The sequence below is a fragment of the Mus musculus genome, chromosome 3 (genome assembly GCF_000001635.26).
Source record: "Mus musculus strain C57BL/6J chromosome 3, GRCm38.p6 C57BL/6J".
NCBI lineage: Eukaryota > Metazoa > Chordata > Mammalia > Rodentia > Muridae > Mus > Mus musculus.
Genome location: NC_000069.6, coordinates 33,892,122 through 33,908,875, shown reverse-complemented (window position 1 = coordinate 33,908,875; position 16,754 = coordinate 33,892,122). Strand labels below are relative to the sequence as shown.

At 44.5% G+C, this 16,754-nt stretch overlaps 1 long non-coding RNA gene across 1 annotated transcript; it reads right to left on the bottom strand.

The window, feature by feature from the left end:
• Nucleotides 1–648: 648 nt before the first annotated feature.
• Nucleotides 649–2,031, bottom strand: Gm42204. The gene is made up of 3 exons (XR_880751.1): nt 1,990–2,031; nt 1,525–1,698; nt 649–893 (listed from the first exon to the last, which is right to left on the bottom strand). It is a non-coding gene; the product is annotated as a predicted gene, 42204 (long non-coding RNA).
• Nucleotides 2,032–16,754: the final 14,723 nt, after the last annotated feature.

The following is a 16,754-nucleotide window of genomic DNA, read 5'->3' as shown; positions in this document are numbered from 1 at the left end:
AATAGATTGGCAAAGGCCTAACCACAGTGCTGATTGAATCCTGCCCCCTACCTATAGGCAGGCAGTGTAATAGCTGTAGTAATTTTTTTTCTAAAATAAGTTCCTTCTGCTGCAATTTAAGGTTTAGTCCTCTTAGTTTCTGAGGATACAAAGAACAGCTATTTGTGTCCACAGTTTTTCTGATTAAGCCAATAATTGGAAAATAATCACATCCAAATGGGCTTTGGGGTCTTGAGTGGTGACTGAGCCTGGGAGTCATTGGGAGAATGCATCATAGAAATCACCAGGAAGGCTCTCTGCAGCTACCGCGTGCCTTTCAGCACAAGCTGGGGGAGGGATGGTGGTGGCTGTTGGTGCATTTTCATCTGACTGAGGAAAACTAGAAGCAGGATCTAATCTTGGCCACATGGTACGGCCGCAGGGTAACATGCCAAGTCTTGAGTACAATAACAACTAAACACACACACACACACACACACACACACACACGCACACACACACGCACACACCTCACATCTTGTTTCCATCCTGTGGAAGTGTGGGTCTCTTCCTTTAGCCAGTAGCTGTCCCTCAAAGGAATGATCATCCAGTCCCACAGGTCTTATAGTTCTTCCTGTGGAGATTCTATGGCTCGAGAGAGTGCGGGTAGCATCAGTGATGAGCAGAAAGGCATCCCTGGGTTTTGCGTCTCAACTGGACTTCGTCAGCAGAACGACAACAGATGCGTGGCTCACTCCACCTTCTCACACCTCAAGCATGTTGTGCTACTAAAAGCCGCTTCTTTATTTAAAACAATTGTTACGTTATCGGTGGTATGTGTTTCTAGGTTTTGTTGATTCCATGGGGACCAAAGTTGGCTGTACCTCCAGAAAGGTACCTGGCACACAGTAGGCCTACAATAAATATATATAATTTGACAATAGTTATTTTCTGTCTATGATATCCATAGGAAGGAGGTTTGTGCCAAGGGTAGCCAGTGCCATGTTTTTTGAATAACCACCAAGCACCTTTGGCTGTGACCTTTGCTCAGTGGTGGAGTGCTTGTTCAACCCGCTCAAGCTCTGAGGTCAGTCCCTATAAAAAGGTTCTAACTCCTTGCTAGCATCTCCTCTCTCTCCTGCACTGTTGTAAGTCACTGGAGCTAAGGCTCTGTACACAGCCTCCCAGGGGAGGCAGTTGCCATCAGATTTCTTTCTAGTGACCCTTCCTGAGAGACCTTTTAAACACGACACTGCCCTGAGCAGAACTGGGTAATACTCCATTTGTAAAAGTGGAGCATGGACTCTGGCTTGGCTCTTTTCTTGAATTAGTAGCAAATGACATCTGTTTGTTTATTTTGTTTGTTTGTTTGTTTGTTTGTTTTTCGAGGCTGGGTTTCTTGTGTAGCCCTGGCTCTCCTGGAACCCACTCTGTAGACCAGACTGGCCTTGAACTCAGAAATCCGCCTGCCTCTACCTCCCAAGTGCTGGAATTAAAGCTATGTGCCACCACTGCCTGGCAGCAAATGACATCTTTACTGCTTACCTGCCTGTGGTCAGAGCACCGCACACAGAAAGCCACAGGATGCCTGACTGGTGATAGATGACCACTGTGCTGAGCTCCCTGATGCGCCATAATGCTCTTTCAGATGCTTCTCTGGTCATCGTTGGGTTTTAATGATGAGATGAGAAGATTAGAGACTGGAAAACGGATTCCAACCTGCAGTAGAAGAGGAGTGCCTCTCATAGCTACCCTAACTAAAGGATGGAAAGTTCGGGAACACATTCACTCCAGCTGGAATGTGCGACAAAGAGAGTAAATAGGCAGACGTGGTAATATGAATCTCACACGTCTGCTCTAGGCACTGGCTCTCAGGAACATGGGGTCTATTCTTTCTATTTGGGGGACAGTATTCCACTATGTAGGCCAAGCTAGCCTTGAACTTTTTTTTTGTCTCAGCTTTTGGAGTTTTGGGGAGCATGCCTACTCTTGGCCCATGTTCATGCTTACCGTTTGGCGCACATTTCAGTCACAGACCCATATCCTTGAAAGCACATTCTTTTGTCTTTGTCTTTCTATATTATTGTCCTGTAGAAGGCAGCCATTGTCCTGCAGATTTAACTGAAAGACTATGGACAAAAATTTGATTTGCAAAACATTGTTCCTGGTGCAGTTCATCCCTCTTTGTTCATGGGCAGTTCTCCGATGCCCTGTTGCCATCCTCATCTGCAGAGAAACTGGGAAAGAAAGTGTGGTGGTCAGAGGTCCCCATTCAAAGCCCATGTCCATTTACTTTTCTTATTCTGCGGATGACTTTATCTAATGATTCCATCCAAATATGATGTGGGATTTTTTCCCCCTCGAAATTTCTATTTTCCACTGTGTAAAACTAAAATGGAGCCAACTTAACTTGCCTCGGAGAAATACAAAGAGCCGCTCAAAGGCTTGTACATTTTAAGTTTCTTAATGCTATTCTTGTAATTCCTAAGGGTTTTTGTTTTTTTTTAATGAAAATAAAAACTGAACCCAGTCAGCAATCCATCAGAGCATGCTTCAATGACAGGGAGAGCAGGGAGCAGAGAAGGTATGAATGAGAACAGTTGTATCAAAGGGCAGAAAAAAACCCCACCCAAGTGCACACTGGATTTGAAGCCCTCCAATGGTCCGTTCTACACCACCTTCCTTCTTGTTTCTTCTGTCAAGCCTAGACGGGTTTGATCGGAACAAATTTCTACAGAGAGCTAATCCCAATAACTTCACAATGTACATACATACTCATTTAAAATGGCTTTCATTGTAAATTAGGTCGTCAGAGGCTTGTGTTCTGGGGAAGAAAGCACTGTAGAGGGAAGTCACTTGTGGCAGGTAGCAAAGAAATTTCAATAAAGTAAACTCTTAGTATTATCAAAATTATACATTTGGGGCTGTTAGCATGGCCTAGAAAAAGATGAGGACAGGCTCATCTCATTAAAGGAGAAGAAATAGTGGAATTAGCTTGAATCTAATTACAAGCCACACTATCTAACGTAAAAACACGACTGTTTTTCACTCCCATTCATTTTGACTAGTAATTAGTTTTGGCCTCTAAAATGCCACCCTTTAATCATCCCAACACAGATGTGATTTGCCGTGCAATTTAATCTTGCTTTAATGAAGAACTAATGGACGCATCGCAAATTACTTTCCCTGTTGGAGAAAAATTCTATTTCCTGCTTTTCAAAAGATCAAGAGTGTCTTGTGATAATAGCCGGCGGCCCTGGCAGCCTCACCCACACAGCAAACAGGCTCTTTTACTCAACTCCCAATTCAATGGAGAAAAAGAGGCTACAATTAGCAACAACGCAGGGGAGACGCAGCATTACAGCCCCGAATCACTCTCTGTAGCTCAGCCCCCAGCAAGCACTGGCTTGTTAGAGCCAGGTCTAAGTGTCAGGCGCGAACAATGCGCGGTGATAAATTACTCTCTCCAAACAGCTGCACCGCTAATTTTCAATTATACACACAAATGGCTCTCAGATTGGAAGAAAATGGAGTGCCTGGGGAGAACAGTAGTGGATTTCTGTGTTTGTTTGGTAGTGAGTGTGGAGGCGGGAGGATGGCATCTTGAAAGCAAACCCTAGTGAGGAGCCGGCCTGGGTCTCCCAGGGACTTTGCTTCCATGCTAGGCTCAGGGACTCCCAAGGTGTGAGATAACGAAATGCTTTCCTTCCTGCATTTCTGCCCTTTCCCTTTTTGGTTTGTTTGCTTACACCATCACCTACTGTATTTGAGAACTCACTCGCTGCTTGGTCTTGGGCTCGGTAGACTGCGAACAATAATGCTCTATTCCCTTGCTGCCCGGGCCGTGAGTCTCCCCTCACCCCAGACCCTGCGTGGCTCCTCTCACTTCCTCCTTTATAGCCCACTTCCCGGGAGCTTGAGCCTTCCACTCTTCGCTTCTCTCAACAGCCAAGCATCCCCTGATGCCTAACTCTAAAGACGTCATTTGTCAGAATCCACAAAACAGTCTCTCTTACACAACAGAGCCCCAGATAGCCCAGGCTGGCCTAGAGCTCATTATAGAGAAAATTATGACCTTTGAACCGCTGATTCTCCTGTCTCTGCCTCTCAAGTGCTGGGGAGGCAGGATTGGGCCACTACTCTGGATTGATGCAGTGTTCAGGGCTAGAACCCAGGGCCTCATGCTTACTAGTCAGTCTACTAACAAAGCTCTATCCTCCCGGGAAAATTAAGTCGTTTTTCCGAAACCAAAGTTTGTATTGAAGAAAGTAATGTGTGTCCAGACTTCTTCCCAGTGACAGTGGTGAGGTAATTGTCGCTGGATTTTGATGCCAGGATGAAGCGAAGCCATGGGCATGCCTGTTACTCCCATTTTGTTTACAACCAACCGTCTTGTTGTAGTTGAAAAGCCATGCTTCTGTGGGGTGAAGTTTAAAACGAGAAAATTCAGAGAGGCACATGGTAGAGGGCTATCTCTGGTTCTTTGGGTAAGGATTGTTATAGTGGACCTGAGACAAAGCGTCTGTAAGACCTTTGCCGTTACTCTTTGGTTTTCTCTGTGCCTGTTTACCCAGCAGCATAAGGTAGAGGCTGGCTTTGCGGAAGGAAGATGCTTGCTGAAGAGCCTCGTGTGTTAGCTAATTCATTCCTTTGAGACAAGGTTTTACTTTGTAGCACTATTTGGCCTGGAACTCCTCTAGGTAGACCACACTGGTCTTAAACTCCAGAAATCTGCCTGCCTCACTCTCCTGCTGCTGGGATTAAAGAAAGGCATGTGAAAGAAAGGTCTTGCTGAGTCTGTTTTTGTGCTGAGCAGGACATTGCAGCCAAAAGTATGACACAGGCTTTCCAGGCCGAAGTAGCTGCTCTTCTGTCTCTTGGCAAGGATAGTCTGTGTTCCTGTTCCTTGTTCATCTTTAGAATGGTCCATGCTTGGCTCTGGCGGCTGTCAGGAATTTCTTGTTATGTTCTCCTTTGGGGTACAGTCTCCACAGACAGGCCCTATCCCTTTTGCCATTTTGCTTACCCCCCCCCGCCCCCCCCCCCGCCCCCCATGGTGACTTCAAAGGAGGACAAGACCCATGTGCTGGGGCCACATGTTAATAACACAGTCGCTTGGCTGGAAGAGGCTAATGACCATGCTGATTTCCAAGACTGAATGTAATATAAATTACTGTTCAAAAAGGTGACTTCTCAAATGGAATTTTCTTGAAAAAGAGCAATCACTTCAAAAAGATAGGGTAGGTGGGGGAGGTGTCTTTCAGAGCGGTCTTCGGCCAGGGAAGGCTCAGAGTAGGGAGTATTTGAATTAGAAGTATCCCTGTTCAGGAAGCCTGCTTGGTTTAAAATGCTAGAAGTTACTTTTGCTGTAGAGGAGGCTGCTGGGAGTGGGGGATGGGCGTGATGTGGGGTGGAAATGCCCTACCTTTTTTTTTTTTTTTCTGCTGCAGTAGGATTTTGCTCCTTCTACTTTATAATCGTTACAGAAATTTAAACCTCAAACCATTCCAGCTCAGGCTTATCCTAAGCTTGTTAGTGGTCTCCGATGCCGTGGACGATAGGCAGCGGCATTACCATAAATCAGCAGAATTAACTATGATCTTCAGAAGCACGCCGGAAAGTGGGTGACAGAGCCTGCAATTGGGTACCCTGAGTCTTATGATAACATTCTACATTAAATGTTCATAATCTACTTACAGCTAGGCTTCAAGTACACTCCGTATTTGTGCTTTGCCCACCATAGAAAGCCAGGAACAATTATTATAGACACGTGAGCCTCATTATCTGAAAATGTAGAGTGCAGAATATATGACCTTCCATGTACCAAATGCTCTTTTAATTAATTTAAAAATGGCTCTTTCTTCCCTTTAAATGCAGTTACCTTTCCCACTTCAGAGGGGGTTTAAAATCACATTGTTTCTTTTTGTTATGTTGTCACTCATAAAGACAGTGGTCTGTAAATTCAGATGAAAAGCCACTAGATTCCCACCTCCTGAAGCAGCTGCTGATTCTTCACCTCTATAGCAGACACCAAGGTTCGTATGATCTCACAAATCAGAAAGAAGAGACCTATCCTGGGCAGAAGTAATGATTTGTACTTAAATATAGAATAGTTACTACCCACAAAGTGCTTTTTGCCACATTTACCCAAAGGCAGAGCCTTTGACCTGGGCCAGAAACAGCTTAGTTATGAGCAAATCCAAGATTGCTTCTTTGTTCTTAATATTCGCTGCTAAATTCCACACATGCCAGAGTGCAGTGGTCAGCTCACAGAGCAGTTCATAGACACAAAAATACCCAGGCAAATCATTCTTGTTCAGTGAATAGCAACACATTGTCTGTTCAATGCTGGAAACATATAAGCATCCATTGCCTGCTCTGACGCACCACCTGGCCAGCTAAGCATCCCTTAAACCAGGTCTGTAAAGGTAGCATGGTCAATCAGCTCAGTTAGAAGGTAGCAAGTTGACCATATCCAGGATTTATTTTTACTTAGTCCTTTTGAGACAGGCTCTCGGGCAGCCCAGGCTGGCCTCCAACTTTCTATGTAGCCAAGGATGACCTCAAATTCCTGATCTTCCTCACTCTACTTCCTGAGTGCTGGGACTGCCAAGTGTATGCTGTCCTATGAGCCCAGCCACCATACTGAGGATTAAAAACAAGATTTGTACTGTTTTTTTATTAATGTGTAAGCACACATTAGTGTGGGAGCCTTAGGAGGTCATTGGATCCACTGGAGCTGCAGTTACAGGCAGTTGTGATTTGCTTGGAGAGACGGACAGAAATCAAACTTAGGTCTTTTGCAAGAATAGCAAACACATTCAAATGCCAAGCTGCTTCTCCCCATGTACAGGATTCCTGGTGTGTAATTTATTGAGCGAAAAATGAAGATCAAATAGATGATGAGGAAGGGAAATCCAACTTCTGCTCCTACTGTTTCTGTACAAACATAACAGTTCGGACAGCACGTCACATTCACAATAGTGAGCTAAAGACACTCACCGAAGGCAGACCCTAAGTGGAACTGAATACGATCTATATTAAGTGGGTTATCCTTACAGAACATCAGAAACTTCCAGAACTCACATGCTTTCCAAGAAGTTCTGCCCCTTGGGTCTTGCTGGGACTGCAGAGGAATCAGAGCCCTCCAGATTTTGGGTGAGGGCTGTGCTCTTGCCCTCGAGTCCCTCGGCAGTGTGTGCAGCTGCCATCAGGGCTTCTGCATCCATGAGGAGAGAAGATGCACAAAGCACTTGGCAAAGCTGCTGTGTGCACAGAAGACCCAGCACTGAAAGCCACACAATGCTGCCAACAGTCCGCCTCCTGGACACCTACGGAGTACTTCAGTTTGTCCACCTCCTGGACACCTATGGAGTACTTCGTTTTCTCCATGCTTTATGGTCACAATCAAATCTCTGGTGTTGTTAAGCAACTTAATACGAACAGCAATTAGATCCAAAGTTTTGGTCCTAAAGACCAAAATTTAAATTACTGGGCTACATTGACCTAAATTTTTATTTTATTTATTTTGAAACAGGGTCTCACTATGTAGTTCTGGCTATCTTGGAACAATGTAGATCAGGTGGGCCTTGAACTCATAGACATCTACTTATCTTCTGACTCCTGGGATTAAAGGTGTGGGCTTCCAGTCCAAGCTGTTTTAAATTGTAGAGGGATTTTAATCCAGCAACATGGATAAAATATAGACATGCCCTTAGTACACACCTTTAATCTCTCTGCCTGGAATACAGATTTACCTTTAGTACATCCCAAATAGAAAGTGAAGTTAGTTTGTAGAAGGAAGCACCTATGTTTGAAAGTGATGTCTAATTGAGACGTAGACAAAGTGATAAATCAGGGAAAGACTTGACAGATAGGATATGCCCAGCTGTTGTTAAGAACAGAGAGAAAAGAGGGGGTACTTAAGAGAGAACAGTGCAGACAGAAAAGAAAATAGGGCAGTTTTGCCAGGACAGTTGTGCTGCAGAGACAGGTTGCAGAGAGAGAACAAGGTAGACACAGGTGAAGACAGAGTAAGCCAGAGAATGAGAAGAAGCCAGAGATTAGAACCGATTGATGAAGGCAGTATGAGGCCACGTAGAGCAATGCAGTCAGAGGCAGGGAGAGAAGCAAGATTCAATCAGTCAGCTTGAAGAGGAGTTTTGAGCCAAAAATGCTGAGCTGAACCAGCCAGGGAGAGTACAGAACAAGTGTGAGAAAGGGTGAGCATATTCAGCAGTAAGTCATAGAGGCTGAGAACGTTCTAAGCCTGGATCAGAGGTTAGGTGCTTCCAAGACTGGGTCTACGTTAGCAGACAGAGGAGGCAATAAGCTTTGGAGACAACAATTACTACAGGAGAACAAAAGGTACATTTACATAAAACTTTAAACCAGTCTATCATATATCATCAATATTTGAAGATATAGGCTAAAAGAAAACCTACAGAGTAGTTAAAGAAAACCTACAGGTTATTTAGTCACCACGTTATATTATCACTTAGAAATGACCCTAGATTTTTGAGTGTGCAGGTATACGTGTGTGTGTGTGTGTGTGTGTGTGTGTGTGTGTGTGTGTGTGTATGTGTGTGCGTGCGCACAGATTGAAACCTTGGGATGCTGTCCATCTTATTTATTTTTTGAGACAAAAATCTCTCACTGGCCTGGAACTCCCCAAATAGGCTAGGCTAATTGGCCAGTGAGTTTAGAGAAGTCAACCCAGCTCTGGGTTACAAATAAAAAACACATGTCTCACTTTTGGTGTGAGTTCCAGGCCTTGAATTCAGGCCCTCAGACTTGCAAGGCAAGCTCCTCACTTGTTTGAGCCAAGACCCAAGATTTCTTTTCTTTCCTTTTTTTCTTCTCTTCTCTTCTCTTCTCTTCTCTTCTCTTCTCTTCTCTTCTCTTCTCTTCTCTTCTCTTCTCATCTTTTCTTTTTCTTATCACTTTTCTTCTCTAGTGGAAGATGATCTGGGCATGGGTATCTGCTGATCACATGACTTAGAGAGGGAAGATGGAAGGGACCACTGTCTTCAGGATGGCTCAGCCAGGAGTGTACATGGTGATAACTTCAGATAGAACTGTGTTTTCTTTTTCCTTCGCAGCATGATGAGCATTAATGATGGCTTCATTCAAGGCAGCACTGCTTCTTAAAATGAATTGGAGAAGTTCCAAGAGTAAACAGGTGTGCTGCATATTAGGGTCCTTTGGCACTGTTACTATCGTGAAGGGAGAGACAGATGTCTCGAGACTCTCCTTTTTGGGAAGCAGGGAAATTTATGTTTCTCAAAATATACTAACATTGCAAAGGGATTCAAGCAACGTGGACCAGGAAGTCAGTGGGACAGAATGCCAAGCCTAGACTCGACAGTGTATACATGAGAGGCAGTAGTGGTACAAACCCATCCCAAGCAAGTAGAATTGGTGAATCCTTGTGTTGAAACAATAGGTGACCCATTTTGGAAGGTGAAAACAAATAGAACTGGCTTCTTATCTTTCAATCAGATATTCAAGGTGTGCTGGTTACAATGTGCAAAGTTCCACAAATGAGCCATGAAACTTAATCCATCTCTAGACCAGCAAAGGATCCAAAGAGGCATTTCGTTCTCCGAGGATGAAATACTCGAGGATGAGGCTTTGTGCCTCATCTTAGTGCATCTTTTTATGCTGGGTTTTGTTGATATCACTGGGAGACCTGCTCTTTTCTAAAGAAAGTGTACAGGAAATATGGTTGGATCCTCTCACTAGCATTTGAAGAACTGCAAAGGAGACAAGTTATCAGTGTGTACCCATTCCACCAGCAGAAAAGTAAGAGCCTGCCTGGGCTTCATACATGCAGCCGTGTTTACCTTGGGGTTTCTGTGGGACTCCTCACCGTGGGAGTAAGGCTATCTCTGGCTCGCTTGCCTGCTCATGGGCACCTTTCCCCCTCACAGTAGGTGACCTCATCCAGGCTTGAGGTGAGGCTTTGTGCCTCGTCTTAGTGCATCTTTTTATGCTGGGTTTTGTTGATATCACTGGGAGACCTGCTCTTTTGTAAAGGAAAAAGGAGGAACAGTGGATCTGGGGGAGATGCAGGGATTGGGGACGGGAGGAGGGGAGGCTGTGATTTGGGATGTATTGTATGAAAAAAAATAAAGAAAAAGAAAAAAAAAACAACAAAGCAAAACCCACCCCCCCAAACCCACCTTAGTTTGCAACTTATTTCCAAAACACCATAGAGAGCTTTGCTTCTGCATGTTATATTATCACTTAGAAATGACCCTAGATTTTTGAGTGTGCAGGTGTGTGTGTGTGTGTGTGTGTGTGTGTGTGTGTGTATACGCACAGGTGCACATGTATGTGGGTTCATATGCACAACAAGCCAACATTCCTCCCTCTCTTCCCTTCTTCCTTCTTTCCTTTTCTTCTTCAGATAGGGTCTCATGTAGCTTCAGGTTGACCTATAACTTCCTTTAAAGCTGAGGATTGACCTTGAATTCCTGACCCTCCAGTTCCAATTTCTAAATGCTGTAATCCCAAGTGTATACCACCATGCCTGGCTTATGTAGTGCTGAAGGTTGAACCCAGGGTCTCGTGCAGGCTAGGCAAGCTCTCTACCAATTGATCCACATCTCTAACCCCTAACATTTCTCATAATAGAACCACTGGAAACCTAGGAGTCTGTCAGTATTAGGCCAATATACTCTTATTGATGCTAACCTTTTTACAAGGGTGAATCTCAGAATAAGATGTTCAGTCAATTCCTGTGTTTATACAGCCTCCTGGTGTATCATTGGTATAGTGCATAGAAAATGGTTTTCATTCTCCATACTTGCTCCAACAGCTCTGAGAGAGAGAGAGAGACACCTCTAACCCTAAACTGTTAACACGGAGAGAAAGAGCAGAGCTGAAAGAATATGTATGAAGGTTTCCTGAACATCCCCGAGTTGATTAATAAAAGTAGCACTCATGGACAGTGTTTAGTGTGGCGCTTGGTGTACGTGTTAGAGGATGATGTAGCCGGGAAAGCTTCTACTCCTGCAATGCTTGTTTCTGTGGTGAGAACACTTACGGCCTTCTGTTCTGGGATTCTTAAGGATGTGGTATACTCTCTCACTCGTCTGTGTGTTGGAGACACAAGAGAGAAGGCCAAAAGTGGAGGAGAGAGAGAGAGAGGGAGAGAGAGGGGAAGAGAGTGAGAGAGCGAGAGAGAGAACAGTAAGTAGTTAAGATAATGAGATAATGCACGGTGTTCTAAAATGGCTCCCACCTAGACTGACTTGAGTCTGCGTCCTCAAACCGACCGACCGACGTCACTCCTGACGTTCCCCCGCACGTTCTTCGCTGGTTCCTTTCGGATTTTGACTGTTTTGTTTTGAAACAGTCTTTATATTATGTTTATAAGTATCGCTATGTTATCTTGGTAATGCAGAAACATTGGGAGGCATCTTTGAGGTGATGGAAACTGTCTTGAGGAGCTAAGGTCCCAGCAAAATCACAAGTCACCAAAGCCACCCCAAGCTGCTAGCTCTCTGGTCTTGTTTTGTGAATTTGAAGAATGAAAATCACGGGCCAAGGAGGGTGAGCTTTAGGGAGAAGTTTGTTCTGGTTGGGATCTTAAGAAGGAAGAGGTTACTTAGAATTCCTCTACAGCCGGAGGGGCTCCAGAATCAGGGTACCATGGAGAGGCGACTCTAGGGGCTGGGAGTGGCGTGTGAAGGGGATGAACCGTCAGTCCTGGTGGTCCGACCACAGGGAGTCTAGGGAGACAGTTTCAGTCTTAAACAGGCACTATCTTTAGACAGGATGCTCATTACGGAAGTAAAAAGACACCGGAGCCAGGCTCTCCTCTCCTCAGGACTGCCCTGTTGGAGGAGTTTCTCCTCCTGCTTGCATCACTGGCTAGCCTGAAACTCGCTATATAGAATAGGCTGCATTTGAACTTGTATCGGTGTTCCTGCCTCCGACTCCAGCACAACTAGAAAAAGCACACCCTTCTAGTTGGGTGAGTCACAGCATAGGTGCATATCACTTATTAAAAATTCTTTTGTGATTTATTTGTACCCTAAATTTGTTTACTAGGGGGATTTTTGTAGGTGACATTTAATTTTGTTTCACAAGGGGGACAGTCTGAGAAATTGTGCCATCCACTGATTTGTTGTTGTTGTTGTTGTTGCTGCCGCTGCTGTATTCATTTGTAACCAGTACTCCCAACTCTTCCTCTCTTGAGGAATTACTTCTCATGAGAAGATTATTCGCTACATATCTAGTTGATACTGATGCAGATAGAGAAACTAGGGTGTGCTAATTAACAATCTGTGCACATTTATCACCCGAGCCAAGGGCTCTTCAGTGACATTCTTGGAATGTGGACCCCACAATCCTATTTTTCACTAAAGTCCTTCCAATAAAGTTAGATGTGTACTGATCAGTACAGAAATAAGGGTCTCAGGCCTTGCTCTTGGCCTTGGGCTAAATTTGGTTCTCTTGAGGGCTGGGGATGTGGCTCAATCAGTAGCATGTTTGCCTACCATGTGCAAAATCCTGGGTTTCATGCCTAGCACCACGTAAATCACCTTTGATGGCTCACACCTGTAATCTCAATACTCAAGTGGTAGAGTCAGAGTATCAGGTTCAAGGTCATTCTAGACTATATAGTGAGTTCTAGGCAAGCCTGGGCTACCTGATACTCCGTCTCTATTTAAAAAAAAAATCTTGAAGAGCCCAAAGATAAGAGCTGTAGGTCTCTGGAAGACTTCTTTCCTGGAGGTCAGCTCCTTACACACTGCTGCCCAGGAAACCCAGGAGCATGGGAAAGTTTGCTTGGGACTTCTGACTTCTCTTAAGTCTCCTGCACACTTCTGAGCAGAGGGCAGGAGGGGCTACTCTTTGTGAGGCGATCTGGTGAATTTTTGTGCCAATTGAAGACGACGAATTAATGCTTCTCTGATATTCCTCAAATGAAAACCCCATGAACTAACCATTTTAGAGCATTAAGCTTTGCTTCATAATGCATTTTCCACAGATGAATCAAAGGCCCTAATGCATTTGCTATTTGGGAATAATAAAGCATGAAGTGGGGCGGAGGACTTTCACATTTACATAAGAAGAAAGAGCCGGAAAGTTCCAGAGACTCCAGCACACAGGAAGGTGCCCTGTGAGAAGGGCTCTGCAGAAACAGGCCTGCCCATAGCTGCTCTTCAAACCCTTGCAGCTCCTCCTTCTCTTCACCTTCCTAGAACTTTCTAGATCCCAGCATCTTGCTAGCCTTTGCTCTGTGTGTTCCTGGGAGTGGTAAGAGGCCAGAAGAAACAAAGGAAAGGGTGGTGGTGGTAGAGGAGAGTTTTTGCTTTATAAGTTTTCAGTCTTGATAAGCTGGCACAATTTCTATTAGAAAAATAATGTCACTTACAAAGAAAGAGTGTGTGGGCTAGTTTTATGTCAACTTGACACAGACTCAGGTAATTTGGGGAGAGGAACTCTGAATTGAAAAAGAAATGCCTAAGGTCAGCCTATAGGCTAGCATGTAGTGCATCTTCTTAATTACCGACTGATTTGGGAGTGCCTAGTTCATTGTGGGTGGTGCAACCTCTCGGCAGATAGTCTTGTATGGTATAAGAAAGCAGGCTGAGCAAGGCATGGGGAGCAAGCCCGTCAGCAGTATTTCTACGGGGTGTCTGATTCAGTTTCTGCCTCTAGTTCCTGGCCAGCTAGAGTTCTGCTCTCACTTCTCTCAGAGATGGACTGTTATGTTGAAATGAAAGAAACGCTTTCTTCCCCAGGTTGCTTCTGGCCATGGTGCTGCATTGCAGCAGTAGATACCTTACCTAAGACAAAGAGAAGTCAAATGCTAACTTCAGCAATAGCAGCAATCTGATCATGAAGTTAAAATGGGATGGGTGTACTTTGCAGTCTGCAGTAACAGCTGTCTGAATCACAGAGGAACACAATCTCTTCTGTTGTCCCTGTATCTCCCTAAGCTCTCAAGCAATTCTGTCGAAGAACAGCTTAATTAAACAACTCTCTCTGTATGCTCAATAGCTTGATATGTAGGATGTTTTACTTTTATACAAAAAGAATAATCATATAGTATCAGTTTTATTTTGTTGATCCATAATAAAACAAGTCCAGGACCAATGTCTGCTGTATGCAGGGTCCGGGGAACAGAGGATGTGTTAGTACAGGTTTGGCTTTGTGTAGTAGCAAGCACCATTATCAAACTATAGACAAGACTGAACATTTCTTTCTCTAGCAAAATGAGTTCAGGGTTGGTGTGGGAGCTGTCCGGTCACTGACTGTTTCACTGCTCTGGGTTTGCTTCATTTCTGAGATGGCAATTCTTTCTCTAGTCATCCTGCTCACATTCCAGCCAACAGGAGTGAAGAAGGGGTGCAGAATCCAAAGCTCAAAGGCAAGGGCAAGAAACGGCTGTATTGTAGAAGTCATCAGTTAACCTTGGGGTTAGCCTAGCTGCAAGGGAGGCTGAAATGTTGTGTTTTATTCTGAGCAATGATGTTTCTATTCAAACATGGGTGTTTCATGGATACAGGGCAAAGGCCATCAAACTATTACATGCTATCTAGATATATTGGATAACTTTTCATCTCTGTACTTACTTCCTTGTTTACTTTTATCTTTACTGATTTTTCCTTGGACACTCTTAGTAGCTGACTCTTTGGTTACATGTTGTGCTGCTCTGGTAGTTAGGTAGGAGCCCCAGAGCCAGCAGCACAGATAGTCTGTAACTAAGAAGGTAATAAAAAGGCAGAAAGAGCCTCTTGGACCCTTTGTTCCTAGGCTCCTTTCCCCTATTTTTTTGGCAAAGCTTCTTATCACACCATGCAAAGACAAGAAGAAAGTTAGCTGGCTTTTCGGTTTCAGTGGCAAAACACCTCACAGAAATGAGAGCTGGTTTCTCTAGGGAATCAGTGCAGAGGAGGTGGGCAACACAGCAAAGGTGTCAGGTTTGGAAAAAGAAAACCAAAATCTTTTCTTAAAAAAAAAAAAAAAGAAAGAAATCACTGCAATCCAACAAAAGCCAAAAGCCTGTGAGTGGCTTGGCTAACTCAAACATTGCTTGTCATTAAACATCTTTTGCTCTCTAACTGTTGTCAATGGGACAAAAAGTTCTTCTACAGAGTTAACCACACTAGAGGTGATGGGTCGTGGGAGGAACCCACCACTAAAAAAACCCAGTGTATTCACCATAGAAAGACTCATCTTCATGGTGCTGTGGGTTGTCTCACCTGGAGAAGCTGAGCGATAGGTAACAGGTGAAGGAGAGAATGGGATGAAGTCTTCTTTGTACCAGGATTGGGAGCAGGGGAGCGAGGGTACCAGCGTCACCACATATTACTGGAGTGAGTCACTGGATGTCTGGTGCTTCCGTAGAATAGGTTTCTTGAGCTGTTAATATTACCAAGGATGGAGGCTACTGTGTGTAACAGACAAGTGAGGTGTGGATTGAAATCACCATCTATTCCTGTGCACCCCAAACTCTGATCCAATGCATCTGGCAATATATATAGGGATTTGAATTTTTCATGAGCATCTTAGGACCAGGCTTTGAGATTAGCTGCAATACCTATTGATTCGGGCAGTGTGGCTACATAGAAGATCCAACACTCTAAGAACTGGAGTGAGTCACCATCACCAGTTGCTGATTTGGGCAAGCTGTGGGACTTCTGAGTTCACATTCTTCCCTTTCAAAAGATTTATTTCTAATTTTTAATCACGTGTTTGCATGCGAGTAGAGAACTACGGGACGAATCCAATTCACTGGAAGTGGATTAGTAGGCAGTCGTGAGCTGCTTGGCATGTATGTTGGGAAATGAACTTGGGACCTCTGGAAGAGCCATCTCTCTGCCCCCTACTTCTTAATTTTCAAAATTGGTGGAGATGTAGCCTACTGCATAAGGATCGTTTTCCCGATGGACTGAAGGAGAACAGATGAACACACAGGACATTCTTGGCAGTGACCAAGCACATGAAGGGCTCCTTCACCACGCTGTGAGCCAGGGCCCCATGAGGTTACTGGTGATCTGTTACTGGTGTTCCCATCAAAGAGTCAGGCTTTAGAGTTGTGCCATTAGAAAACACCCCTTGTCAGCCAAACACACCGCTTTGAAGTTAATCCTTGTCATGTGCCTTGAGAGGTGTGTCCCATGGAAGTAGGTCCCATGGGACTAACTGCTTCTACTTTCTTTTTAAAAAGAGACTCATAGTTGAATAATTTTGGGAGATACAGGTTTAAAGAAAATCTCTCTCTCTCTCTCTCTCTCTCTCTCTCTCTCTCTCTCTCTCTCTCTGTCTCTCCTCAGTATGCAGCACACAGCCTGGCCTTGAGCTTGGGATTGTCACGTGCCACTCTGCCTGACTAACATTTCTTTGGTGTAAGATTCTCTGAGGCTGGATGGGATGATGGATGTTTTAGTCTCCAAAAGAGGATCTGTTTCTACAGCTCGCACTAGGAGTCGCAGGGCATGCTTCCACACAGCCACGCTTCGGGTTCTGTAACAGAAAGCAGCTAATTACAAGACACTAACAATTGGCTGGCAGATTTTGGGGAGAGTGAACAGGCAAAGGTTTGACGCAGGAGCTGCAGAGTGCAGAAACCCGAGGAAGAACCTCAGAGTGGAAGACACCGCCGAAAACACTTGGGGTCCACACGTTTGAGGTCATAGAGCCGGAAGTTCTGAAAGAGCAAAGTGTAGGTGGTTACAGCTTTCAGGGAACACTCATTAAATTATACTCCTGGGAGTGCAGTGCCTAGAGACAGCACCCGGGGCACAGGAAAT